Below are 6,000 nucleotides of genomic sequence, written 5' to 3'. Positions count from 1 at the left end.
CAAGGGGGCTCCTTCTCTGCCGAGTTGTGGGCAGTGCCGACGCACAAGTGAACACCGAAAAGGGGGGGGGGGGGGGGGCACGTGCACATATTCTCACCGAAGCACGCGGTCAGGGCGCGCGAGTGTACTGAGTGCTCTCCACCGGAGGACGACGCTCTGTGGTAAAGCTTGTGGACCGTTCAGCATCTGCCATTGAAGTTCAGCGTGCGAGTGGAATGTTTCTGTATCCTCGCAAATAAAAACGGTTTAAGCAACGCCACCTACTCTCCTCACGAGGTCGGTGATGAGAGAAGACAACGTTCGGTTTCGAATTGGTTGGAACCAGCTGATAGAGGATTTCACCGTCTCCTCTGCATGACAGGTTCACTACAGTACGGACGGTACTCCGCAATAGCTCAGCGATGCACAGTAACATGATTTCTACTTCGCAAGAAAGGCTCGCTGAACTTCACCGCGAGGAATCTGAACTATTCAACAGAAACTTCGCATAATCACTTGCCAACGAGACGGGCCGAGTTAACGCTTTGTGGAGAAACTGTAACACGCAATATATTATTTGCATACGCACTCGACGGCTGCGCTACAGGCTCTAAAGTTCAGCAAAGGAGCGCACCAATGACAGTGCTCCCAAGAAATATTTATGTCAACTAGTACCAAGTTCGTTGACCTGCGGGACTGCAGCTCTGGAAGCACATCTACAAGTGCTCTCCACAACGTTTGCGCCTTCCAATGATCGAACAAGAGCGGCTATACGATGTCCTGGTCGATTCTTAAGAAGCCAGCGATGAAATTTCCTGAGAACAGCAATGCGGAGGAAACAGTTTTATAGTACTACCGGTTGCTGTACAGAAAGACGAAAAGACGTAGCACGAATTAACTTCGCAGGGACGAATATATTGGCGGGAGTCGAATAGTCTGTGTGCGATTGTACCACGATCGATAAGGGTATGCGATTAAAAGTGCAGATAGTGAGACAGAGTGTGGACTAATTCATGTAGATTTTTATGAAAATGGTGGAACTTTCCTCCCCAGTTACCCATCGGAGGCAGCGCAGAATCACTGTGGGTATAACGCCCCGCAAATTACGTCTCGGGCACCGATGGGGCGCCGCGCAGGTTCCGCTTGGACAGCGCTGGAACTCGTAATTTCCAATAGTCATGTAAACTTCTGCAGACTTGAGTGATAAACCGTGAGGACTCCAGGCGCCCAGCCATCCCTGTGAGGTCTCAAAGAATGAAAGTGCAGTTCTGAGCGCCGGGACACACGGCGTCTCGCCACAACATTTTCGTCAACTGCTACACGATGAGAGCAGTGGCACTTCGTTCATTCGGAGATTTATTTCATCATCATCATCATCATCGACTTAGGTGTCCGCAAGTTCACCCCCCCCCCCCACCCACCCCAAAAAAATACTAACAAGCGCTTCTCGGTGGGCCTAAGCGGGACGTTGCACACTAAACAAATATCATTTGTTGTATGCAAACAAACATAATGCCCTCGAGTTGCAGGCGCTCTGCCTTGAGACTCGAGCTCTCGGTCTTGCTGAAAACGCCCACACTGCGATAGTGGTTAATCATTCCACCACTCGCGCGGGAGAAATTAAGCTAAGCCACAATGTGCATAGTATCGTGTGGCTTGCACTGCGTTCAACGCCGCCGTTCCCCGAGCACCGGGAACGTTCCAAGTGACTCCCGCTGCTCCGAATCCTGAACTAGCTCTGGCCACGCAACCAACCGTCGGACCAACTTGGGTCACTGAGTATGTGGTAATGTGTACATATGTGCCGCTCTTCAACGAACCTCTTTTATGTCGACATGGGTCACTGTAGATGCGGGAGTGGGTAGATCTTTGATGCCAACTTGGGTCCCTAAGCATGTGCTAGTAGGTGTGCGCCGCTGTTCAATGAACACCTTTGACGCCAACTTGGGTAACTAGGTATGTGCCAATGTGCCGCTCTCCAATGACGAAAACGATCCCTTAAGTTTCTCCGATGCTGAGCGGAATTGAGCCCACGTCACAAGATTTCCTCAAAGACAGCAACCTGACACTTTAGCAGGCTGCACCACAAATGCACTGGGTATGCGCCGCTTTTCAAAGAAAGTCTTCGACGCCAACGCTTTAAGCGAGCTGCGCCATGAACGCAATGAGTATATACCGCTCTTCAATGAACCTCACGCCAACTTGGGTTACTGCGTATGCGCCACCGAGTGTGCGGCAAGCGAGGGAACAATTCTCAGCGTACGCATGCACCGGCGAACCACGCTCCTCGTCTCAGAGCCCACGCGCTGGCTTCTCGGCAGCGCCACTAGATGGCGTAGCGTGTAGAAAAAGAAGCTGTCGGAGTTGGAAGCTAAACAAAGATCGGTAAACCGGTTGGTTTTGGGAATCCACGGTAAAACCAGAAATGAGGCAGCGTAGAGTGACAGGCATTGGGCCTCTTTTGAAGTCAGAGAACCGCAGAGCAAAAATTAGTTTTCAAAAAAGAATCAGGAACATGGATAAGAATAAACGGGTGGCTAAAGTGCACAAGTATGTGTACCTGAAAAGCGTGGACATAGAATGGAGGAAGAGGACAAGAAAGTTATCAACCAAGAACAGGATATAATTGAAAGTTTAAGGGGTCATCAAAAAGAAAGTAAGAGAAACAGAGACAACGAATTGGATGCAAAGAATGGGGGAAAAAAAAGACCGTGGAGATTTACAAGAATGGCAAAAAAAAATTGTCAGGTAGAATCTGTACGATAACACAAACGACAGTGTGCTATTTGATGCTCGAGCTGGTTGCCTAAGGACAAAAACATACCGGATAAAATATTCACAAGGCATGTGTCTGCTGCAGCAAAAAAATCCGGAGACCATTCAGCGCACCCTAATAGAATGCGAAGCGATTCACCCAGTGAGACCTGTAGGTAACGTACATACACCTTCCAAAAGTGCGTGGATTTAAAGTCAGCAGTCAACCAATACTTGAAACGTCCCTTGCTTATCTCGACTGCTGACCGGTTGACTGCGGTTAACAAAATAGCAGGGAAGAGATTGGTAAGACTGGATCCATTAAAGACAAAGGTATAGCGGTACAAGGTAGATGGAGAAGTTTTGAGGAATAGCAACTAGCTTAAGGAGATGTATGCGAAAATGCTAGAATGAAAAAAAAAAAACGTTAGTATTGATTAACTCAAACAGGCTCGGTCATGACTTTGTTGCCGCCCAGTTTCAAAGGGATGCCAATAGATCATTATCATCGAAGCGTGTGAGCGGAGCACTGTTGCCGTATTACGCGTTTCTCACCGTTCGCACACACCGCGGCGCGCCGTGCATTTCGGAGGCCACGTACGCGCAGGCATCGCGGCGGCGGCGCTAGGTGGCGCCGAGTGTTCCTAGGGAAGTGCGAAAAAGGAACCCCGCTTACGCCTCATAACTCGTTTGGACGTTGGCAATATGTTACGTCGCTATACTGATTCAATGCTAAACGCATTACTATTGCCAGTCACCGTAAGATGAGTTTTTTTTTTTTTAATGCGAGAGCGTTTCTTTGCCTACTGCTACTCACTTTGGCCAGGCAATATGGTCTTGGTAGGATGACTCGGTGGCCGTCGTGAAAAGAGAAAACGCGAAGCGCTCGCAGTCACCGTGGCCGTGCGCGAAAGTGCGAACCTCGCCACTTGGGCCACATTCGCGGCACGGAAATGCTAGCAGCATTAGTAAATGAAGGCAGCACACATAAATAATGACCAGTCGAGCGCGTGTGGCGGTTTCCCTATACGCGAAGAAAAAGAAAAGAATAAAGGGACGAGGAGAGGGGGGTAGAAAAGCGAAGCTTTTAGCTCGCTCCTTCCCTGTTCACATACGCGCAAAACGCAGCGACTCAAGTAAAAATATTTGCATTAAAAAAAATAACGGATGGTCTCAGAATTTAAATTCGCGCAGTCAATTAAAAAAAAACGTATTTGTAAATACGCAATATTTCAGAAATACTGAAATGACACGTTAAGTTTTACTACGTACTTCTCATAACGCTGCAGCAACTACAGGCACCGAAAGCTTTTGTAAACGGCTGTAGAACAGAAGAAAATGGATATTTCGCACTACAGTGTAGGTGCTTTTGTCACCTCGGTTACGTGAATTTTTACGTGAATTTTGTTGTCACCTTGGTTACCCAAATTTTGCAAGCGTTACATTCGCAATTTACCGATCCAGTTTACGACCTTGCGTTAGGAGTCAAATTTCTCCGCTGTAAATACTATGTAAGGTAGATTCGTTAAATAATCGCGATATACCTGTTGTCCCACGGAACTTGAGCCAAACATTAAAAAAATGCAAATGCCATCCCAGTTGAAAAACACAACAGGAAATTTTCACAGTCTGTCGTATTTTGGGACGTTGTTTCTGTAGTTCTGTTGCCTGTAGTTCTGTTGTCTGTAGTGTGACGTCCTGTAGTAGAAAGTTCTGTAGTTCTTGATCAATATTTAATTAAAAATTGACAGAGACGTCCGTAAGGTTATGTAAATTTGTTAGTACAAAAAAAAACATAAAAGTAAAAAAAGAAAAAACGTCTTCGCCTAGGATTCGAACATGCGACCTCACGATTCCCAGCCCGGCACCTTACCACTGCACCACCCGTTTTTTTTTTTTTTCTTTATTTCGTTGTCACAGAATTGCCATGCGAATACATTGTTAAAAGAGAATCAGCTTAGCTTATGCTGACTCTCTGAAATTAATATCGCTTGAATTTCGCCAACTCATCGAACAGCGGCAACCAATCGGGCGGTTCTTTCTGGGCTTTGTACACTTCACGCATGTAGACGACACTTTCAATAAAGTTTTCTCGTACAGAATGGGCATTCACATCAGCATGACATACCGACATAAACTGGGATAAGTGCATCGGGTTTTGGCATGGCGCGTGGCAAAGCAAACCACGCAGTTTCGCAAAGATACAGTGGGTGACCACGCCTGTGAGATATCTTGGCGTGCCGCTTGAGCATTACAAAGACAGTAAGCAGTTCTGGGAACAGGAAACACAGACGGCGAAGGAACAAGCGCTGGCATGGCAAGGGCGCAATCTCTCAATGTTCGCGCGCTCGACTGTGTGCAACATTTTTCTGGTTGCAAAAATATGGTACATACTACAAGTGCTATTCATGTCGCGAGTGAATGTACAAAAACTGCATCGAGTGTTTGCTGTGTTCATTTGGAACTCAACCTGGGAACGCTGCAGCCGCTCTAATCTGTTCAGATCAGTTCGCAGCGGTGGTCTTGGACTATCACACCTATTTGTACGCCAGATTGTATCGCGGTTTATGTTCTTGCGGAACCACAGTGATCCATTTTTGCGCACCATGACACAAGTGCGATTAGGTAATCTGTTACCTGACTTCCTTGTTTCGTGTTCGACTGTTCAGTCCCCTCCAGTGAAAGGTTTCCTTCAGGAAGTAGTGCTATCTTTCCGTATGCTTAGTGTTCGATTCTCGCTAGAATATTTAAGTTCCGTCAAAAGAAAGAAATTGTACCATGATATGATAGACTCATTAATGCCAGTTCCAATGTAAAGGTTAGCATACTATGGAGGTTCAGGCGATGATGTCCTCAAAAGGGTCAAAAGAATGCCTGTGAAACCATCGGTAAAATCATTCTTCTTCAAACTCCACACAAATACCTTGCCTGTAAAGACTTGGCTGGCCGACAAGGGAATATATGTGCCGTGGACCACCGATTGTATAAAGTGTAAAAAACCAGAGACTGTTGATCACGTCTTCATTGATTGTTGGGATCCCTTTTTTCATTGGGACATCTTACAACGAACATTAAAGAAAGCATTACCAATAACCACTGCACCACCCGTGACATGCCATTCGAGTGTACGTTTTGGCCATGTGAATAGTACGACGTGCTGATACGCTGTTTACATTTGCATTTTGAGAGGCAAGATCCGCTATCACTCCACCGCGTCAAGTGCCGCATCTCTAGAAGAGCAAGAGTGTTCGTACCATTGACAGGTAC

At 46.7% G+C, this 6,000-nt stretch overlaps 1 protein-coding gene across 3 annotated transcripts in view; it reads right to left on the bottom strand.

The window, feature by feature from the left end:
* LOC135897280 (dnaJ homolog subfamily C member 7-like) overlaps window positions 1–6,000 on the bottom strand; it is a 116,466-nt gene that overhangs the window by 88,402 nt on the left and 22,064 nt on the right. The window contains exon 1 of one of the 3 annotated variants that reach the window (XM_065425886.2): window positions 1–3. This exon is cut by the window's left edge and continues 186 nt beyond it. The exons of the other annotated variants lie outside the window; for them this stretch is intronic. The gene's annotated coding sequence lies outside the window, so the exon portion shown is untranslated. Of the gene's footprint in view, window positions 4–6,000 lie in introns of those variants that run through there. 3 annotated transcript variants of the gene reach the window in all.

Source organism: Dermacentor albipictus, chromosome 1 (genome assembly GCF_038994185.2).
Source record: "Dermacentor albipictus isolate Rhodes 1998 colony chromosome 1, USDA_Dalb.pri_finalv2, whole genome shotgun sequence".
Classification (NCBI taxonomy): Eukaryota; Metazoa; Arthropoda; class Arachnida; order Ixodida; family Ixodidae; genus Dermacentor; species Dermacentor albipictus.
Note: the sequence above shows the minus strand (reverse complement) of the source record. Positions and strands in the feature narration are given on the sequence as shown.